Source organism: Nerophis lumbriciformis, linkage group LG14, assembly GCF_033978685.3.
Source record: "Nerophis lumbriciformis linkage group LG14, RoL_Nlum_v2.1, whole genome shotgun sequence".
NCBI classification, from domain to species: Eukaryota; Metazoa; Chordata; class Actinopteri; order Syngnathiformes; family Syngnathidae; genus Nerophis; species Nerophis lumbriciformis.
In genome coordinates, this window is record NC_084561.2 from 40,557,442 (window position 1) to 40,578,823 (window position 21,382).

Genomic DNA, 21,382 nt, shown 5'->3' on the forward strand with positions numbered 1-21,382 from the left:
GTGAAGGGCCTCATTATGGCCCCTATCATTTGCATAATTACAATGTTGTTTATTCCCACTATATAGCGGTTGTATAGAAATCGTAAAGCGCAGTTGGGCCACTGTCTTTCCTTTCCGCAAACCATCTCCTTGTCGCCCCAGGCAAGAGGTCCCAATCGGGCAACCTGACGGACTCACCCTTTTCAAAAGGACTTAAAACGTCAACTGTGTGGAGAAATGAGAGTTTTGCTCCCTAAATCATATGGAATTATCGAGCCGGTTGCATATGGAGGACCCAGTGGCGGGCACAAAAGCCCACAGGAAGCAGCTATTTCTGTGTGTTTTATTAACCCAACCAAGCAATTTAATTCTTTTGTTCGGCAGAGTTCTACTTCATTGATTAACAAAAGCAGGGATATATTTTTTTTCAGCCCCTTTTGAAAAGCCTGAAATGTCAAGCCTTTTAAAGGAGATTATTCTGCCTGTGTGCAATGAATAGAGCCCAGAGTAACCTTTTGTCTACAATTAAATATTCCAGCATAAATATAAAAGGAAATCATAGATGGGGACGATTGAGTCAGGAGAGATTGGAGAGGTAGATCCTCTGCCAGATAGCAGCCTGGTTCTAATTAGATATGCCAGGCAGGCTGCGAGCAGTCACTCTCCACAGCACACCGAGAGAGGAAGACAGCCTGAGAGAAGACGAGGGGAACCTATCTGCTCATCTGTCTGTCCGCCGTCTTCCTCTGGGCGTCCGCAAGGTATTTCCAGAGACTTTGTGTTGTTTTGCTCGCTGCCGTTGTTTGTTTTCCGGGCATTTTCTCCCCACCTGGGAGAGAAGAGACGGAAAGGCAATGCCTTCTGGGAACTGCATAAACAGAGAAAGTTGTGTGCCTTGTTACGATTCCGCAGACTGATTAGGAATGACAATGCGCCACTTTGGGGACGGGTTCTTCCGCTCCTGGGACTAGACTGGAAGAATGGGAAGTTTTGATCCGTGGTGCTCCACTCAGATGACTTACTGTCCCAATCGAGTCATCTTTGGACTAACGCTCGTGTTTTTTGACAAGACCTTCTGAGAAGTTTTGCAACGAGTTGGTCAAAGTTTGGGTCGGGATTTGACGGGCAGTCCTCTGGATTATTCTCCCGACCAGTTATCCTTGCTGAGAACTATAAGAAAGTGTCAGTCCTCCAATAGGGGAGAAGTTTGTGAGGCTTTTGGAGCTTTTGTACATTCGGCCAAACGTATGGTCATGAGCTTTGGGTTATGACCGAAAGGACAAGATCACGGGTACAAGCGGCTGAAATGAGTTTCCTCCGCCGGGTGGCGGGGCTCTCCCTTAGAGATAGGGTGAGAAGCTCTGCCATCCGGGAGGAGCTCAAAGTAAAGCCGCTACTCCTCCACATGGAGAGGAGCCAGATGAAGTGGTTCGGGCATCTGGTCAGGATGCCACCCGAACGCTTCCCTAGAGAGGTGTTTAGGGCACGTCCGACCGGCAGGAGGCCACGGGGAAGACCCAGGACACGTTGGGAAGACAATGAATTGATTAACGTGGACCCCGACTTAAACAAGTTGAAAAACTTATTCGGGTGTTACCATTCAGTGGTCAATTGTACGGAATATGTACTTCACTGTGCAATCTACTAATACAAGTCTCAATCAATCAATGTCGCCCTGCTGGCCTGGGAACGCCTCGGGATACCCCGGAAGGCATACTTGCCAACCCTCCCAGATTTTCCGGGAGACTCCCGAAATTCAGCGCCTCTCCCGAAAACCTCCCGGGACAAATTTTCTCCCGAAAATCTCCCGAAATTCAGGCGGAGCTGGAGGCCACGCCCCCTCCAGCTCCATGCTGACCTGAGTGACGTGTTGACAGCCTGTTCTCACATCCGCTTTCCCACAATATAGACGGCGTGCCTGCCCAATCATGTTATAACTGTAGAATGATCGAGGGAGAGTTCTTGGTTTCTTATGTGGGTTTATTGTTAGGCAGTTTCATTAACGTCCTCCCAGCGGGTAACAACACACAACAACAGCAGTCAAGTTTTCGTCTACCGTAAAGCAGTTCGTCTGCCGTAAACAGCAATGTTGTGACACTTTTAAACAGGACAATACTGCCATATACTGTACATGCATACTGTATGTGACCCACCCATAATGTGTCACATTTTTGTGTTGATTTATTTATTTTATTTTGTGGTTTGAATTCGTTTTTGGAGCTGTCATTACACATTTATCAGTATTCACATTGGTCAGTAGGGGGCAGTAGGGCGTTTCTTCCCAATTGAATGCTATCACCTGCAGACCAGAAGTGTCTTGTCATTCTGATGAGCGCGACCAGTCTGCGAACAATTGAAACGTCCTGTGTGCTTTTTCCTCCTGTATAACAGGTTAGTTTTGGTGAATCAACTCACTGAATAATATCCATGTGATCTTTATAAGTTTAAGTACACATTCTGATGGTGGAGCCTAACTCTAAAGTGTTTGTGAATTGTAGTTTGTATTTGTGAATGAATCCAGCGCACAGCTGCAGTAATCAATACAAAAAGGCGATGTGAGTGCGCAATGTTTATATAGGAACTTCTGATCCTAACTCAAACTCCCAAATTAGAGCTCCCGTTTTCTTATTGATTTTATAATGTATATTTGTATAATGTGTGTGTTCTGAAATAGTGACAGAGAATAGAACAAGGATGGACAATTCAACCCTTAACTCAACAATGAGTAGATGAGTGTTGTGTGTGTGTATATGTGTAAATAAATGAACACTGAAATTCAAGTATTTCTTTTATTTATATATATATATATATATATATATATATATATATATATAATAATAAAAAAATATATAGCTAGAATTCACTGAAAGTCAAGTATTTCTTATATATATATATATATATATCTTAACCACGCCCCCAACCACACCCCCGCCCCACCCCCGACCACGCCCCACGCCCCCCACACCCCACCTCCCAAAATCGGAAGTCTCAAGGTTGGCAAGTATGCCGGAAGGAGCTGGACGAAGTGGCTGGGTGGAGGGAAGTCTGGGCTTCTCTGCTTAGGCTGCTGCCTCTGCGACCCGACCTCGGATAAGCGGAGGAAAATGGATGGATGGATGTATGGATGGATTTTAATCAAAGTAAAGGAGTTGTTTGTGAGGATGGATGGTGACTTACAGCAGTGTTGTTCAACCTTTTTTGAGGCAAGGCACATTTTTTTTCATTTAAAAAATACAGAGGGACACCACCAGCAGGAAACGTTAAAAACTGAAACTCCACCAGGTCCTCGTGCCTTATTTTAAGTTGGTTGGTGTTTTCCTGTGTGTAGTGCAAGCAAGGCTATTTAAGTTGTTGCTATCCTTCTTTGTGTGGACATTGTTGCTCGGGTTAGGGTCATGTACGGTGTACTCTCTGCTCCACACACTGCAAGTTTTTGCTGTCGTCCAGCATTCTGTTTCTGTTTACTTTGTAGCCAGTTCAGTTTTACTGTCGTTTTGCGTAGCCTTCCCTATGATCCATTGCCTTTTCCTTTCCCTTTTGTTCATTTTTGGTTAAAGCGTTACATACCTTTTTACCTGTACACTGTAGTCTGCATATCGGGATCACAACAAACCGTCCTCGTCTCACCCGACACATTCCGACTTTTACAACGCAATGAACTACCTGCTGCCACCTACTGACATGGAGTATTACGTGGTTACCCTGCCGAGCTCTACACAGCACAGACACTAAGGAACGGCATATTATTTGCAAAAAAAATTTTTTTGGACCAATTTGGTGAAGTTGCATAATTTCCCAGGACATACCAGACAATATCTCGGTTGAAAAACATTGACAGAATGTAATCACAACACAGGTCAAGCAGTTTATACTGTAGTATTGAGGTCTTCCAACAGGATGTTTTGATTAATTAGAAAAATATACATGAAAATATTTTTATAAGAATACATATTGTATATATACAGTATCTCACACCACACCTCACATTTCAGCAGCGTATTTATTCCAGTATATATTCTCATTGCACAAGGCTGTACAAATTAAACTTTGACACACTTTAGAGTAGTCTGTGTACAACTTGTATATAGATCTGCTATTCACTGAACATTTACTTAAACAGGCGCTAACATTCCAATGTATTTGACACAGTATATCCCGCCCTCTTACGGCTTCCCGTACGAAATTACGTAATCATGTAATCATTATCGCTCTTTGTAGCGTGTAGCTTTGATGTAAGATTAAAAGTAGCTAAGCTACAGGAAAAGCTACTCGTTAAAAAAGTAGCTAAACTACCACCAAGCTACTTGTCAGGTTCAAACACTGATGCCATCTATTAAACAAGACAAGAAGCAAGGAATTAAACAGAGACAGAATTAAATTTGGCTCAATTGAGGAGAAAGGCGTACCCTTGTACAGTGTCACCACGCTCTGACGAAAGACTGTTTGGACTTTCCCTGATTACATGGCAACAGCTGTTTCTAAAGGGACGGGGGTCGTAAACAGCCATCGCCTTGGATTACAAAACAGTTTAAAGAAAAGGTCGGTTCGAAGAAGAGGTCGTAAAAGAGTTTGAAGAAAAGGTCGCCTGGAGGGGAGTCAGGCCCTGCTTCCTCTCCGCTTTGTAGATCTCGGGTCAAGACGATATCTTTCTGTGGATTACAATACATCAAAGAAACAGAACACCTTTATGTTGCTTCCCATCCTACACAGTGGAGTTATACAAGCCTTCTGCTTGGTAGGATCAAAGACAGCTTTTGTCCTCTAGCAGGGTTCTAGCTGAACTCAATGAAACACAACATTTTGTGATAACTTCGATACAATTATTCTGACACTACTGCACAGTACAGTACATATTCCGTACAATTGACCACTAAATGGTAACACCCGAATAAGTTTTTCAACTTGTCCATTTCACGCTGTTACGGGGGGAGTAGACGGCACAGACAACAAGGGATTGGTATTTAACTGTATGATTTATTATATATATATATATATATACAATATATATATCTACTAATGAAACAATAGTATTAATAAACCAAGGGAAATAGATTGGGCAACAATCCAAGAGTGTGTATGTGTGTGACTGTGTAGGAATTAACCGTGTTACCGTAAATGTTGAGCGAGAGGCAAGCCCAAAAGGGGTCAGGGCAGACTCATAGATCCATCAAACATGCAGGAAGTTGGGGGCTAAGCGGGGCGTAGAAGGCCCGTGTCCAAGCGGGAGGTCGAGATCCAAGAGGCAGTCAGGGAGGCAGAGGAAACAAGGAAAAAGACGAGACACACAGCTCGTCAACACGGGAACGGAGGTCTAGAGTCGGATCTACAAGGAGGACACGAGACAATCAATACAACAGAGAGCAAGGGTGAGCATAGAGCATGACGTAGCTTATAGTACGCGGACAGAAGATTACGTTCTGGCCCAGGACGAAGCCCAGGAAGCTCATCACTGACAGGTGCGCGGAGTGCTGATTGATTGCAGCTGCTTGCTGCCGCCGGAGTGAGGCGTGCAGGAGATGAGCGGCCGTGGGCGTTCCCCGAGGTGCGCTCCGCGGGGCTCATTGATGAGTGCGCATTGGCATGCGCCCGGACCGTGACACACGCGTTCCCTGCGCGTACTTGTTGACGAGACAGGGTGAGTGACCGCCGTAAATACCAATCATTTTATTGGAGTTGGTAAAAAATTGTATTACAAAAACTTTGTAATTGTGGACACTGTATCGATCCGTTGTGGTGAAGAAGGAGCTGAGCCGGAAGGCAAAGCTCTCGATTTACCGGTCGATCTACGTTCCCATCCTCACCTATGGTCATGAGCTTTGGGTCATGACCGAAAGGACAAGATCACGGGTACAAGCGGCCGAAATGAGTTTCCTCCGCCGGGTGGCGGGGCTCTCCCTTAGAGATAGGGTGAGAAGCTCTGTCATTCGGGGGGAGCTCAAAGTAAAGCCGCTGCTCCTCCACATCGAGAGGAGCCAGATGAGGTGGTTCGGGCATCTGGTCAGGATGCCACCCGAACGCCTCCCTAGGAAGGTGTTTCGGGCATGTCCGACCGGTAGGAGGCCACGGGGAAGACCCAGGACACGCTGGGAAGACTATCTCTCCCGGCTGGCCTGGGAACGCCTCGGGATCCCCCGGGAAGAGCTGGACGAAGTGGCTGGGGAGAGGGAAGTCTGGGCTTCCCTGCTTAAGCTGCTGCCCCCGCGACCCGACCTCGGATAAGCGGAAGAAGATGGATGGATGGATGGATGTAATTGTGAAAAAAATATAAACAATTGTCAAACAAATGTGTTATGATAGGTGGCGACTTGTCCAGGGTGTACCCCGCCTTTTGCCCGATTGTTGCTGAGATAGGCTCCAGCTCCCCCCGCGACCCCGAAAGGGATAAGCGGTAGAAAATGGATGGATGGATGGATAAACCACCAATGGTAACATAAGCTAGCCGGTGGTGTTCTTGTTGGTGTGAAACAGCACCTTTAACACGCAGCTGTTCTTGCCTAACTAGCTGGCAACAAGGTACTATTGCCAAGAGTTGAGGGTCTGGGGCTGCATGAGTGCTGTTGACACTTCAGGCAAGCTGTGGTTCATTGAAGGAAACATGAAATCCAACATGTCCCGAATGATGTTTAAATTGAAATTGGCCTTGACAATGAAGAGAGACACAAAACTGAACAAAAACCGTGTCATGATCTCAGCTGTCAGTTTGGTCTTTATTATTAGTTTCTGTATTATTTCCTTGTCCAGCGCTCTTATTTCTAAGAGGTTATTATTTTATTTTCCACTTCCTGTTTGCCTTTCCACCACTTCTTTTGTCTGAGCGCTGGCTCCCCCACCTGCCCCTGATTGGCAAACAGGACACACCTGTCCCTCTGCATCCTGAAGGTTTCTGATTTGATCCTCAGTCCTCCCATAGGGTTGGGTGAAATTATGCATCTCGATTAGGATTGGGACGATTCTGAATCGATGAACGATTTACAACAATTCCAAATATTTATTATTTAAGTACAGTGTGACTTTGACTTACGAGTGCCCCAACTTAGTATTCTGTCTCTCGGCTGTTTGTTATGCTTTGAGTTGCGAGCATCGATTTGCGTCTTAGCTAATGCCACAGTAAGATACTCGATGGCATTAGCGTAAAGCTAGTAATGTTGTGTCGTTCGCGAACGAATCTTTTGAGTGAACGTACTGAACCGAATCACTTCATGAACTGATTCGTTCCTTTCTCAGTTCAGTTGAGCTCCGCCGCGACCATGCCGGTATGAGTGGAACTGGCGCATTCTGTGACTCACTGAACCCTCGACGTCGGCGAACGACGCAGCCAGCTACTCATCATGGGGGCGGGGGGGGGGACTGAGCGAACGGTTCGTTCATCGCGGATTAACGACATGAATCACTCAGTGAACGACAGAATCAGGACTCGCGAACCTACTGACACAGAGAACTGACTGTGTCGCGGAGGAGGACGTCACATTGAGGCTCTCGTTCAGTCACTGTGCGCGTCGTTCATTGGGTGCTGAGGGCTTGTGTCGTCCGCGAACCGACACACACCGAGATCTGCCGCTGGGGAAGCTGTTACTGACTGACTCGTGATTCGCCGACCTGCACACAGAACTGCTGCTGCAGAAGTGATTCAGGTTCACGTACTGAACTGTGCGGACTGTGTCACTCACTGCCTGGTGTACTGCATGCACAGAGCTGTGTAGGGACTCGCGTTCACCCTATTTGCTGCTTCTCCCGCGAATGTCTGCACTGTACTGTACTACGCACCCCCACCCCCCCCCCCCATATCATTTATTGAATGACTCAATTTAAGGAACTGATTCTAGTGATTCAGTACAGTCAAAAGAACTGCCGATCCCATCACTAAAAGCTAGAAATCGAAATAACTGTTTTACAACCATTGGAAACCATTAGCTGCAGTCCAACTTCCACAGCCTTGCCGCGAAGTTGGCTCCGTCCTCCATTGGCGCTGTTGAGGTTAGCTCCTCTAGCCACGGTTCGGCTTCCTGTGCAGGCCTGAAGCTGCTCCAGGCGGCGTGTAGCTCCGAGGTACCAGCAAACAAAATGCTTTGAGTATCTAGAAGATAGAGAAGTGTATGGTACTAGTGGCTCGGTACAGTACGTCTCCACACCTGAATCTAATTCAGCATCTGGGCATCCTCAAGCGGAAGGTGGAGGACCTCAGGGTATCTGACATCCACCAGCTCTGTGATGTCATTGTGGAGAAATGAAGGAGGATTCTAGTAACAACCTGAACCGTTCTGGTTAGTTCTCTTCCCAAGTGGATAATGGCAGTGGTACTGTTGATTACAACAACGCTCGCTTGTGATGGACCAATCAATGGATCGGTCAGTGTTTACATAGCTAAAGATTGTCCTTCAAAAGGAATATACACTCTTGGAGACACAATCACATTTCCATATTTATGAATGTTCTCTTTCATCCAGGTCATTGTCCTCTCAGGGCATTCGATCGATCGCAGCTGGACTGTTTGGTTTGTCTTAGAAGACAATTCACCGCTTATCCGAGTAGGCTTCATCAGTTTGTGCTCATAGACTTAGATTGGTCAGATCTAGTCCAGCAGCTGGTGCCAAAACCCCTAATATCCATCCATCCATCCATCCATGTTCTACCAATATTTACACTCCAAAACCAGGAGGGCGTGTCACGAAACTATCTATTAAACTAGACAAGAAGCAAGGAATCAAGCAGAGACCGAGTTCAACTTGGCTCATGAGGAGAGACGTATTGGACTGTACACTCAGTTACAGCTTCACCCTACGCTCTAAGGTACAGTCCCACGTGCTCCTCTATTTATTCGGGAGGTCCCTAGTTAACATCACTGAGGCTGCTTCTGAAGGGAGGGGTAGTGCAAGTAGCCCCAGTAGACACAATACGGGATTATTCAGAATGGAAATGTGCTGACACTCGTGATCTCGCCCTGTCTCTGACCTGTCCACGCCGAGGTACTCGATGTCCGTCCTTGGTTGTCAGCAGGTAGGGTCTGGAACCAAACTGCTGATACGAGTTGTGCCTTTGCACAGACATAAAAGTACAACTTCAGCACAATTGATAATAACTATAGCAACGGCCTTTAAGCATAAGAGTTGTGTGATAACTTATACATAATTATTCTAACCATGTTCTTGTTTTTCAGTGTTCTTGACGGTGCCTGGTGTAATTACACCCAATTGGTTTTCTTTTTTTTACAATGAACCACTTAACAAGTCAGAGTTGTGTATTATTAGTTGTCTTATTCTCATTTAACTGATTTGCAACAAGTTATTACACCTCTGATTGCAAATACATTTTTGCTTAACCACTCTACAAATATGTATAGTGGATATTTTATTGTATTTATCAATCAAGCACTGATATGCAAAAAAACAACAACCAAAAAACAAGTGTCCTGGCTCAGAATAGTCCACAGGTAAATACATAGCATTTACCTTTAATGTGCAAGTAAAACAAGAAGCACATGGAATACGTTGTTACGAAACAACAACAACAACAAGTCTCATCTAATCTCATTTGAAGTTTAAATTGAGTTACAGGTGTAAGAAAATAAGCATAGCCCGAATGCAGCTGAGATAGGCTCCTGCACCCCGGGACAAGCGGTAGAAAATGGATGGATATAACCAAACATTTTTATTTTTGACTTAGTTACTGCCAGTGTCAGGGCAGTTCACTAATAAACCAAAACAGCCAAGCAGTGTCTACATCACTCACTCACCATTCAAGGCATCATTGGACTGCTGGGGTTGATTGTTTGCTTGGGGTCAAAGTCAGATGAAGCAGCCACTGCTGATTCTGGAACAGCTGAGCATAACATTTTATTCTTCCATTATACAGGTAAAAGCCAGTAAATTAGAATATTTTGAAAAACTTGATTTATTTCAGTAATTGCATTCAAAAGGTGTAACTTGTACATTATATTTATTCATTGCACACAGACTGATGCATTCAAATGTTTATTTCATTTAATTTTGATGATTTGAAGTGGCAACAAATGAAAATCCAAAATTCCGTGTGTCACAAAATTAGAATATTACTTAAGGCTAATACAAAAAAGGGAGTTTTAGAAATGTTGGCCAACTGAAAAGTATGAAAATGAAAAATATGAGCATGTACAATACTCAATACTTGGTTGGAGCTCCTTTTGCCTCATTTTACTGCGTTAAGGCGGCGTGGCATGGAGTGGATGAGTTTCTGGCACTGCTCAGGTGTTATGAGAGCCCAGGTTGCTCTGATAGTGGCCTTCAACTCTTCTGTGTTTTTGGGTCTGGCATTCTGCATCTTCCTTTTCACAATACCCCACAGATTTTCTATGGGGCTAAGGTCAGGGGAGTTGGCGGGCCAATTTAGAACAGAAATACCATGGTCCGTAAACCAGGCACGGGTAGATTTTGCGCTGTGTGCAGGCGCCAAGTCCTGTTGGAACTTGAAATCTCCATCTCCATAGAGCAGGTCAGCAGCAGGAAGCATGAAGTGCTCTAAAACTTGCTGGTAGACGGCTGCGTTGACCCTGGATCTCAGGAAACAGAGTGGACCGACACCAGCAGATGACATGGCACCCCAAACCATCACTGATGGTGGAAACTTTACACTAGACTTCAGGCAACGTGGATCCTGTGCCTCTCCTGTCTTCCTCCAGACTCTGGGACCTCAATTTCCAAAGGAAATGCAAAATTTGCTTTCGTCAGAAAACATGACTTTGGACCACTCAGCAGCAGTCCAGCTGGTGTCGATCCACTCTGTTTCCTGAGATCCAGGGTCAACGCAGCCGTCTACCAGCAAGTTTTAGAGCACTTCATGCTTCCTGCTGCTGACCTGCTCTATGGAGATGGAGATTTCAAGTTCCAACAGGACTTGGCGCCTGCACACAGCGCAAAATCTACCCGTGCCTGGTTTACGGACCATGGTATTTCTGTTCTAAATTGGCCCGCCAACTCCCCTGACCTTAGCCCCATAGAAAATCTGTGGGGTATTGTGAAAAGGAAGATGCAGAATGCCAGACCCAAAAACGCAGAAGAGTTGAAGGCCACTATCAGAGCACCTGGGCTCTCATAACACCTGAGCAGTGCCAGAAACTCATCGACTCCATGCCACGCCGCATTAACGCAGTAATTGAGGCAAAAGGAGCTCCAACCAAGTATTGAGTATTGTACATGCTCATATTTTTCATTTTCATACTTTTCAGTTGGCCAACATTTCTAAAAATCCCTTTTTTGTATTAGCCTTAAGTAATATTCTAATTTTGTGACACACGGAATTTTGGATTTTCATTTGTTGCCACTTCAAATCATCAAAATTAAATGAAATAAACATTTGAATGCATCAGTCTGTGTGCAATGAATAAATATAATGTACAAGTTACACCTTTTGAATGCAATTACTGAAATAAATCAAGTTTTTCAAAATATTCTAATTTACTGGCTTTTACCTGTATGTATTGTAAACATTAATCGTTATGTTTCATGGAAAAACTGATGCAGAACTAACCTATTCTTCATTCTTCAAAGTCTAAATGGGCTTCTTAGCATCATAGCTCTCGATGGAGAGCTTCACTTACCCAGACAAAAAATATTTTTTAAACTATTCAACTGTCCAAAATTCAAAATAGTTTGTTGTCAGCTGTTATAGTGTCTTTTATTTTATATTGCTATGAAAACAAATCACAAAAATAACAACAACTCTTTGAACAGGTAACTTTTTTTGTATTTAGGCTATTAATTGTCCCACTAATAGCACATTTTACATGGCCACATTGAACACAACGCGATAATGTAACTGACCTAACAAAGGTCATTATTCAGTTACCTGCTAATTATTAATAATAATGTTACAAATTACTCAGTATATGCAATTATTAATTAATGAGAAGAAGTGTATGGGTGACTGCTGTCAATACAACATATAGTTTGTTGGTTTTGGTGTTATTATGGCAGAGAGTGACCAGTTATGACACTAATGCAGCGTTTCTCAAAGTGTGGGGCGCGCCGCACTGGTGGGGAATAGAGACATGACAGGTGGGGCGCGAGGAACGGGAGGAAATTTCACTTTACATTTTTTTTTTTAATTATTATATTCTTAGATTATTTTTTTTTACTATGCTTTCATTTTCTATACGCACTGTAAATCACTTTGTGATTCTGTCTGTGAAATCCGCTATATAAATAAATGGAAATTACCGGTACTTATTTTTACTGTAGGCTTTATATTTCTCGGTACGAGCGAAAGTTTGACAGACATAGCAACAGTAACTAATGGGGGCGGGGCTAATATATATTATTGAACTTGATGCAAGTTATAACACTTTTTTTGATTTATTATTGAACGTGATGCAAGTTATAACACTTTTTGATTTATTATTGAACTTGATGCAAGTTATAACACTTTTTTGATTTATTATTGAACTTGATGCAAGTTATAACACTTTTTTTGATTTATTATTGAACTTGATGCAAGTTATAACACTTTTATTTGATTTATTATTGAACTTGATGCAAGTTATAACACTTTTTTTGATTTATTATTGAACGTGATGCAAGTTATAACACTTTTTTGATTTATTATTGAACTTGATGCAAGTTATAACAGTTTTTTTGATTTATTATTGAACGTGATGCAAGTTATAACACTTTTTTTGATTTATTATTGAACTTGATGCAAGTTATAACACTTTTGTTTTATTTATTATTGAACTTGATGGAAGTTATTTTATTTATTATTGAACTTGATGCAAGTTATACCACAGCTGCACAGTTATTTTATTTATTATTGAACTTGATGCAAGTTATACCACAGCTGCACAGTTATTTTATTTATTATTGAACTTAATGTTATTTTATGTTATTGAGTTTGAATGTATACAACTTGATGTTCAATAAATTTGAAAATGTTAAAGCTTGGCATTAGCGCTCTGTTGGGGCGATGGGGGCAGGTGGGGCTTGAAAACTCCCCCTTGTCCAAAGTGGGGGATGACAAAAAAAGTTTGAGAACCACTGCACTAATGCATATTGCAAGAATATTTTTTTTATGTATTTAGTGTATATAAAAAACAAACGTCATTAAAAAGAATGTCTGCAGACACTAATATTGAATTTGTTAGTAAAAGCCACTTAAGTCATCCAGCAGCTTTACAATTAGAAAATGATATTGCTGAATAGACAATATTTTTATTATTTTCCTTTTTTGCCGCCCTTATATGGTGACAAGCATACATAGGACGGAGCTGCAGTACAATCGCCTCCTTTTTAACCGCCATTTCTGCACAAGTTTGCACGTCCTTTAAAGTAGTAAATATCGATGCAAAAACAGCTCTCGCGGTTAGGTTTCAGTCTCGATAAATCACACTTCATGTGCTAAATAATTGCATTTGCATTTTCTCCTCCGAGTATTGTGGGCGTTCCGATGATCGGCATATATTTTGCTCGTATATGAAGACAGACACGCTGAATGGATTGTGCTCCTTATGTTGTTGACTTTACCCATGTGAGCACCCTTTGATAAAAAAAAAGAAAAAAAGAGTAAAACTGCCAAAAAAAAAAGAAAATTTTCTATTGGCACAAAATGCTGCCACGAAAGCACCGGAATTAAATTTAGAAAAACAAGACTACCTTTCCTGCAATTGGGTGAATTTCTACACTATATCTTACCTTTAGATTTTTTTCTCATCTTGGCTGTCTTTTTAACACTTACATGTTCCATGTAATGTACCATGGAATTTTTATTTTTTATTTTTTTAGTAAATAATTTACTAACAATATTCTCATTTAAAATGTAATGTACAATTCTATTACATACATGCAAATAAATATTCAGAGAGCGAACACAGGCGACAAGAAGTAAGCTAGCAAAATGTTGTTTACTATGCTAACTAGCAAGCTTGTTTCGGCGCCCCTGATTATCTCCATGCGCTGCAACTCGGTGTGGCGTTTAGGCGAGAGAAACTGTCAGAATAATTGTATCTAAGTTATCACAAAACTTTGTGTGTCAATGAGGTCCGGCGAGCAGACAAAAGCTGTCTTTGATCCTACCAAGCAAAAGGCTTGTAAAACTCCACTGTGTAGGATGGGAAGCGACACGAAGGTGTCGGTTTCTTTGATGTATTGTAATCCACAGGAAGATTTTGTCTTGACCCGAGAGCTACAAAGCGGAGAGGAGGCAGGACCTAACCCCCCTCCAGGCACCTTTTCTTTCAACTGTTTTGTGACCAAAGGCAGCGGCTGTTTACGACCCCCCTCCCTTAGAAACAGCTGTTGCCATGTAATCAGGGAAAGTCCAAATAAAAGAGGAGGCGTACAATCTTTCGTCAGAGTGTGGTGGGAGACTGTACAAGAGTACAGCCCAGACGTTTCTCCTCAATTGAGCTAAATTTAATTCTGTCTCTGTTTAATTCCTTGCTTCTTTGTCTGTTTAATAGATGTCATCAGTGTTTGAACCTGACAGGAACAGCGAGTACCTGCGGTCGAGACGCGTTCAACAAATTTTGTTTGGATGCTATTTTTTTGGTATTTCGTGATAAAAAAACGCAGAAATTATATTTTGATGAGGAAAATAATGTTTAAAAATCCGGATTTTCACAGACATTTCACATTAAGCCTTCACATAACAATAGTATTCTACATTAACCAAGAATACTTTTTCTATGAGTCCATCATGTCATGATCTTCCTCTTTGTGAACTCTGAATTCTGAGGTCCTCTGTCTGCGAGACTCAAACCCAGCCTGAACTTTATCGAACATATTTTCCGGACCATAGGGCGCACCGGATTATAAACCACATTGCCGATTAATCAATAACGGAGCAGCATCTCCTCATCCGGAAACAACAACACCGGAAATGTGTCCCGTGAAAAACCGTCCGACCGGAACTCTAATAACTAAAGTTCCTTGGGTGAATAATGTACACTCACCACACCGGTATGTTTTAGCGCTTTCATGGCGAGTTTACTGACAGATATAAGTAATAACTTTACACTACTTTATATTAGAAATGGCAACAGCGGGGTACGAATGTCCCATAACAAGAAGATAGAGAAAAAGAAGAAGATTATCGACTACGGAGTCGGCACAGACTACAAAGGCGGACGCGCGCAATTTTTCAGGATTTACGCAGATCCCAAATACAGATCAGCAGGTACCAGAAGGTAAGAAAACTTGCTTTCGCATAATATTGCGAAACAAAACACCAGATAATTTGTCTTACCTTGTACACACACCATAATAATACTCATATGTTTAATGTGTTCAAGTGGTGCGGCTTCATAGCTTACCAAAGTCGTACTAAAGCTTTTTGATAGATTTTTGAGCGCCATGTGTAATGTTCTATGTTATCAATGGAACATATAACATTATGGTGTTGTTTACTTGAGTCATATTGCAGTACACACGTATCTCTTATGTGTGACAGCCATCTACTGCTCACACTTGTCATTACACCATGTACCAAATAAAATAGCTTCGAGGTGGGTAAGCTCAACCAAACGTATTCCTTACATTAGGTTTTCTGTCTTGCCTCTGGTGAGGGTGGTCGCATTTTTTTCCGCTCCCTTCTTCTCCCTGCTTGTTCTCTTTGTTTTGTCTTGTCGACACTTTTTTGAAGCCGCTTTCTTTGCGCTGTCCTTCAAATCTAAACATCAGACATGGAATTGATCAGCTGGACTCTTGACTCAATTGACAAAATCTTTTCGATGAGGAAAAGAGGTTCTGGGGAGCCTGGCTGCCCTGATGGAACCATTGCTGTGGGGTACGTGAGAGATTCCTGGGATGAATGGAGAATCATGTGCCTCTCAGTCCTTTCCATCGAGGACGTGGAAGCAACTATCTATTTGGAACCGTGATCGCGGTGCACCTGCTGATTGGGCTGGGCATTGCTCTGGTGTATCGTCAAATTTGTAAGACGATGGCAGCCACTCAAGGAGCCCAACGGCTGTTCGTCACAATGGAAGGATTGGGCCGGGCTTTGGGATCACAGTCTGGGGCGATTTCTGAACTGAATCGCAAGATGGATCACATCATGGAAAAGCTGGTTGAAAGGGAAAAATTGGATATGAGGGCCAGCATGGACGAATAGAACAAACAAGCCATTGTTACTCAATTGTCACTGACTTGGGACCATTGCAAAATTATGTGCGTCCGAAAGTCACCAGCCTTGGCGTCACTATAGACAGCGATTTTAAACTTGACAAACAAGTCAATGGCGTTTTAAAATCGTGTTTTTATCATCTTCGTCTTTTAGCAAAGGTAAAACCGTTTTTATCTTTTAACCTTTTTGAACAAGTCGTGCATGCTTTTATTTCAAGTCGCCTGGACTACTGCAATGCACTTTATGCTGGCATTAGCCAAAAAGCTCTCTCCAGAGTCCAGAATGCGGCAGCACGACTTTTAACAGGGGCCAGGAGACGCGAGCATATAACCCCAATTCTTGAGACTTTGCATTGGCTCCCTGTTCATTTTGGAATTGATTTTAAAACCTTGCTGTTTGTTTTTAAAGCTTTACATGGACTGGCACCTCATTATATCTCGGGACCTCATCCAAACTTACAATCCTGCGTGCGCTCTGAGGTCCGAGAGCCAGCTCCACCTCGTGGTGCCCAAGACGAGACTTAAAACCAGGGGAGACAGGACCTTCTCTGTGGTCGGCCCTAAGCTCTGGAACACTCTGCCCCTCCATGTTCGAACTGCTCCCACAGTGGAGTGTCTCGTCTTGAGACCCACTTTTATTCTCTGGCTTTTAACACTATGTGAGTTGTGTGGTCCTCTGTGTTTTTAAAATTTTGATTTCTATTTACTGTTTTAATTGGTTGTACCCTTTAAAATCGTTTTTAATCATATTTATTTGTTATTGTTTTTAATTGTGTTTAATATTGTTGTGCAGCACTTTGGACTACTCAGTGGCCTAGTGGTTAGAGTGTCCGTCCTGAGATCGGTAGGTTGGGAGTTCAAACCCCGGCCGAGTCATACCAAAGACTATAAAAATGGGACCCATTACCTCCCTGCTTGGCACTCAGCATCAAGGGTTGGAATTGGGGGTTAAATCACCAAAATGATTCCCGGGCGCGGCCACCGCTGCTGCCCACTGCTCCCCTCACCTCCCAGAGGGTGATCAAGGGTGATGGGTCAAATGCAGAGAATAATTTCGCCACACCTAGTGTGTGTGTGACAATCATTGGTACTTTAACTTTAACTTTAAACATTTTGTTGTTTAAATGTGCTATATAAATAAAGTGGATTGGATTGGATTGTAATGTCTGCTCGCGGAAAAAACAAAAATCCTAATCTACGATTTGACTCCCTCGAATGGCCTTGACGCTGCAACAACAGGAGCAGGCTGTTTTGAAAACATCCCCGACGACACCTCAATGATGGACGCTTTTGACCTCCCTCCCTCCTCAACGACACCTGGAGTCAAACCTTTGCTTGCATGCAGAACGGCCCCAGGCCTATGGACACTATATCAACACACCCAAGACAATGGGCATATACACACACACACACCAATCCCCCACCCCACGCCTGGGGCGGCATGGCGTAGTGGGTAGAGCAACCGTGCCAGAAACCTGAGGGTTGCAGGTTCGCTCCCCGCCTCTTACCATCCAAAAATCGCTGCCGTTGTGTCCTTGGGCAGGAAACTTCACCCTTTGCCCCCGGTGCCACTCACACCGGTGAATTGAATGATGAATGATAGGTGGTGGTCGGAGGGGCCGTTGGCGCAAATTGCAGCCACGCTTCCGTCAGTCTACCCCAGGGCAGCTGTGGCTATGAAAGTAGCTTACCACCACCAGGTGTGAATGATTGATGGGTTCTACATGTAAAGCGACTTTGGGTACTTAGAAAAGCGCTATATAAATCCCAGTTATTATTATTATTATTATTATTCACCACCGCTTGATTCCCCTTCGGGGTGATGGACGGCTGGCAGCGCTTCATAGCAGCAGTCGACCTCCAGGGTCCCAACTTCCCCCCCCTCTGTTGCGAGTTGTCGTGATTAAATGTAACATGTTTATGTGTGCATGGCAAGGAGTTTTTTTCCCCCCACTCCAGACTAGGCCCCCTTAGGAGCCCAGTCTAGATTGTAATTTTTTACTCATCTTCTTCCCCAGCGTTTTACCTTTTTCCCACCTTTTACGGGGCGCCTCGTTGCGACCCATCAGCCAGGGCCGGCCCGTGGCATAGGCCGTATAGGCAAATGCTAAGGGCGCCGTCCATTAGGGGGCGCCACGCCAGTGCCACAAATGTTGGAGAGAAAAAAATAAATAAATAAAAAAAAGTTGGTACTATTTCTAAATACAAAAAATAATCCCACGTTAATTAAAATGCAAAGTAAAGCCTATTTAATAGAAATATTATTTGTTACAACATTACCCCCCCCCCCCCCCCCCGCACGGTGCGCCCCCTCCCTTCCCGTATCATGACTCTTTTTGGACGTCACCACATCAAAAAATCAACACAAGATGTCAAAACGACCAAAACTGTCAGGTGCCCAGGGAAGAAAAAAGAGAAAAGAAGAGGAGGAGAAACGAGAAAAGACAGAGGTAGCAGGTAGGTAACGTTAGCCTACATGAAATTATTTGTCTGTTACAGAATGTGATAGTAACCTGGCTTTTTAGCATTAAGCTAATGTTACATGATTCGGCAATTGCTAATCAATAAATAGCTAGTTCTGTTTTAACGTCGGGTTAATATTGTGGAGGGGGCTCAATTGTTATGGAAAATAATAATGTAACGTTAGGTAATTACAGTACTCCCACCTTACATTCCTCAGGGACATTTGTATTAGATCTTTTAAGCAGGTGTTTTTTGTTTACATTGTTATTGCCTTCTGGTTAGCTAATGTTTGCCCTGCAGGTAATAGTCACTTTTCCACCCCTTTATATATTAGGTATAGTTGTAAGTAAAAAAAAAAAAAGGTCACAGACAAAGCTATTCGGGTTCTTGTGAGTATATACACTTCACTGCCGATGTGGGGGGGGCGCCACCTAAAATCTTGCCTAGGGCGCCAGATTGGTTAGGGCCGGGCCTGCCATCAGCGTTCCTGTTCTGTAACCCTGTACACTGTTTGTTTGTCTAATCTTGAACGGGTTTGTACTTGTTGCAATGACAATAAAGACCTATCCTATCCGTTATAAGGCGCACTGTCGAGTTTTGAGGGGAAAAAAAAGGATTAAGTGCGCCTTGCAGTCCGGAATATACGGTAATGACCGCTGTCCCAGCCAGTGCATCGTCTCACTTCTAATTCTCATCTGTCAATTCTGGAATAAGCACTTGAAGTCATAAACAGCATGACAATGGGTCTCTTCTGGGTATAGAAATAGAACTAACACACAGGGGCCATGCAGGCACTCCAACAATAGTATCACACAGACTGTGGCCTCCCAGTGCGCTTTATCAGACCTTGGGGGGGGTGATTGGAGCAGTCTGCAGTAATGACTGCAGGTCTTGGGGTTGCAACCCTGTTATGATAACTAAACTCTGAGGTCAAACGCTCTAAATGGCAGTCTGCACTGCCGGCTGATGACGCGTGATAACAGCAGATGAAAATGCCTCTTGCTTTTGTCATTTCGGGGCTTTTTTAATTTAAAATCTCCGAGAAAATGAAAACAGGTTTTTTTTTTCTTCACAATTTGCATATCACTCGGCAGAAATCAAATCCAAACGTGAGGCGAGGTGGACCAAATCAACCAGGTTGCGTAATATACCCCATACTCATGTAGAAAAACCCCCCCAAAACACACACTTTTGAGTACTAATCTGCGAGGTGAGGCATCACAGCTTAAACCTCATCGGGCTGCACGATTCATCAATTTTCAATCCCATTTGTGATCCGATCAATTAAATGTGACATGCTCCTCTCTATCACGTCTTGCGCCTCCAAGCTAAATTTCTCCTTCTTGCGAGATTTAAAAGGAGGGTGTGTTCCAACTATCGTGGGATCACACTCCTCAGCCTTCCCGGTAAGGTCTATTCAGGTGTACTGGAGAGGAGGCTACGCCGGATAGTCGAACCTCGGATTCAGGAGGAACAGTGTGGTTTTCGTCCTGGTCGTGGAACTGTGGACCAGCTCTATACTCTCGGCAGGGTCCTTGAGGGTGCATGGGAGTTTGCCCAACCAGTCTACATGTGTTTTGTGGACTTGGAGTGGGGAGTGCTCAGAGAGTATGGGGTATCGGACTGTCTAATTGTGGCCGCCTGTACCTGCACCACGCCAAGCTTCGCCGCCTGTACCTGCACTACGCCAAGACCCAAGCCAAGACCAAGACCCTCCATGCCAAGACCAAGACCCGCCACGCCAAGACCAAGACCCGCCATGCCAAGACCAACGCCAAGACCAAGACCAAGACCAAGACCCACGCAAAGACCAATACGCGCCACGCCGAGCTTCGCCGCCTGACGCGCCATGCCGAGCTTCGCCGCCTGCTTCATCTGCAGCTTCCACGCCTGCCACGATGACAACGCGCCTGCCTCCTTGTCGGCCACGAATATGGCCACTACCTGGTCGCCCGCCACGCCAAGTGCGCCCACCTCCCAGGCGGCCACGGATGTGGCCCTTCCCGGGCCGCCCACCTCGCCTGTTGCAGTGGCGTTCCACTCGCCGCCGCCACATGACTATGCCTCGGTGGATTCGGGGCCACTTGGTCTGGCGACCCACCGCCATGTCCCCCTCCCGCCCTCCCATGACTCTTGTTAATTTTTTTTTCTTTTGGACATCTGGGATCTGTCCGTAAGGGGGGGTTTTCTGTCATGTCTTTGTGATCATGTTTTGTTTTAGTCATGTTCGGTTTTGTTTTTGGACTTTTTGTGCACTTTTGTTTGTTTTGTCACCATAGCAACCATTAGTTTTCACCTGTCACGTCACACACCTGTTTCACGTTCGGACTCACACACATCTGTCACCAATCATGTCACTGTTATTTAAGCCTACATTTGTTCATCACTCGTTCTGCCTGCATTGTCTTTATGTCACACCGGTTTATGTCTTGCTCTGACCAAGTAAGTTTTCCTAGTCCATGCCATAGCTTCTGCTAATTAGCAACTTCACTTGTGTTTTAGGCACACTTGCCTTTTTTTGTTGTATTTTTGTGTTTGTGGTAGTGAGTGATTTATGTTAAATAAATCCAAGCCTACCTTCACGCTGTCGTCCGGAGCCGTATTTTTGCGTTGGAAGAACAACCCCCCACGTGACATGATCAGTGTCAGAGCTTGGTCCGCATTGCCGGCAGTAAGTCAGACCCGAGTCCAGTGAGGGTTGGACTCCGCCAAGGCTGCCCTTTGTCACCGATTCTGTTCATAACTTTTATGGACCGAATTTCTAGGCGCAGTCAAGGCGTTGAGGGGATCCGGTTTGGTGGCTGCAGGATTAAGTCTCTGCTTTTTGCGGATGATGTGGTCCTGATGGCTTCATC

General features: G+C 43.9%; 1 long non-coding RNA gene across 1 annotated transcript in view; it reads left to right on the top strand.

Moving 5' to 3' along the window:
- Positions 1 to 651: 651 nt before the first annotated feature.
- Positions 652 to 21,382, top strand: part of LOC133616368 (uncharacterized) — a 342,000-nt gene continuing 321,269 nt past the window's right edge. Inside the window, exon 1 of the long non-coding RNA XR_009816860.2 lies at positions 652 to 740. This is a non-coding gene — a long non-coding RNA (uncharacterized lncRNA). The remainder of the gene's footprint in view (positions 741 to 21,382) is intronic.